At 30.8% G+C, this 1,546-nt stretch overlaps 1 pseudogene; it reads right to left on the reverse strand.

Annotated features, from left to right (window-relative positions):
- Nucleotides 1–1,047: 1,047 nt before the first annotated feature.
- LOC113191711 (U6 spliceosomal RNA) lies at nucleotides 1,048–1,138 on the reverse strand (annotated as a pseudogene).
- Between the last annotated feature and the right edge of the window lie 408 nt (nucleotides 1,139–1,546).

The following is a 1,546-nucleotide window of genomic DNA, read 5'->3' on the forward strand; positions in this document are numbered from 1 at the left end:
TGAATGAAAACAATAGACTACATATGCCTTTCCAATAAATAGATACATGTATTTTGTTATTTTATGGATGCTTTATTTCTCAAGCTTTCATTTTTTAATTGCTTTGTTATGTAAAATCAATTAATGGTGTTTTAAAGAGAGTTTCCTCATTGACAACTGCATTTGTTCCTATTTGAACAGTGAACTTTAAGCAGACCATAACTCCCCTTCTGATAGAAATATGTGAATTATTGCATTAATAAAATTTTCAAGTGTTAATTCCATCAAACCTTTAGATTAGTAGGTAATCATAAGACAATTGCTCATATTTTTGGTTGAAATTATCAATTTTCTTTTCCTCTGACTTTTCCACATCATCAAAAGACATATCAAGTTTTTCAGACCTTTGAAGAGTATCAAAAAAATGTCTGGACTATGGTTTATTATTAATATCATTTTGTTCTCCTATAGATTCAAAAGATTCATCTAAGCTCCAAGATATTAGTCACAACATAATAAGAGGGTAATGATGAACTGGTGCTCTACCTAAAATACAATCTTCAGATTCAACAATCTTCTGATGAGTTTCACAGCTAACCATAATTCAGGCTAGTTGTAAGAGGGTGCTCTGAATGTCTTGTGGATCCACTGTGTGTGGGGGGATCTAATGCCGTAGGGGTTTCTGTGGCCTCCTGAGATAATAAGCAAGAGCCTATAAAATTATACATCATAATGTGGGGTATTAATTAATATTTCTGCTTACCACAATTACATTATTCATCAGGTCATATGAAAAAAATGGCATTTATAAAGCCATCACCATCACTGGCAACAAAACAATGTGGCCATTTCAGTATTGAAGAGGTAAAGCTGATTTTTGAAAACCTAATAAGAAAGACAGTAGATGGTGATGACTGTAGTAAAGAAAGATGAAGAACTGCTGGGAGACATTGATGTAGAGTTTCTATTTCTTATTAGAAAATCAGGGAAGACTCCCAAATAATGTCACTAACAGTCATTCTGTTGTGAAAATTTATAGAGCTATAAACATAATTTGTGCATTTTTTTGCATGTGTGTTTTATTTCAAGAATTTTTTTGGCTATGCTAATCTTCTCTGTATTGTTCCAATTTTAGTTTATGTGCTGCCCAAGTGAGTACCAAGAATATTTCTAAAAATTCGGCTATCAATCGGTAGTAGTTCAACTGTTCAATTATTTCACTCATTTTAAGAATTCACTTAAAATGTTTTAAAGAATCATGACTTTGAATTGATTTTTATATTTTATGCTGATCCTATGAACTAGTAGAAACATTATCAAAGTAACATAGTTTTATTATTTATGACTGAGAAAAAGATTATCAAGAACTTTGAAAACTATCAAATTTTTGTACAGATGGTACAGTACAATATTCAAGAAAGACTGAAGTTCCAGCCAAAATTTTGGAAATTTCCTTGGCATTGTCTTCAAATAAAAGCTTCTCTGAGTGATGCAATAATTAGTAAACAATTTCTTATATGCTTTTCTCATATGCTTCTAGTCAACATGTAAATATCAAAGAAAATTA

Source organism: Urocitellus parryii, chromosome 4 (genome assembly GCF_045843805.1).
Source record: "Urocitellus parryii isolate mUroPar1 chromosome 4, mUroPar1.hap1, whole genome shotgun sequence".
Taxonomy (NCBI): domain Eukaryota; kingdom Metazoa; phylum Chordata; class Mammalia; order Rodentia; family Sciuridae; genus Urocitellus; species Urocitellus parryii.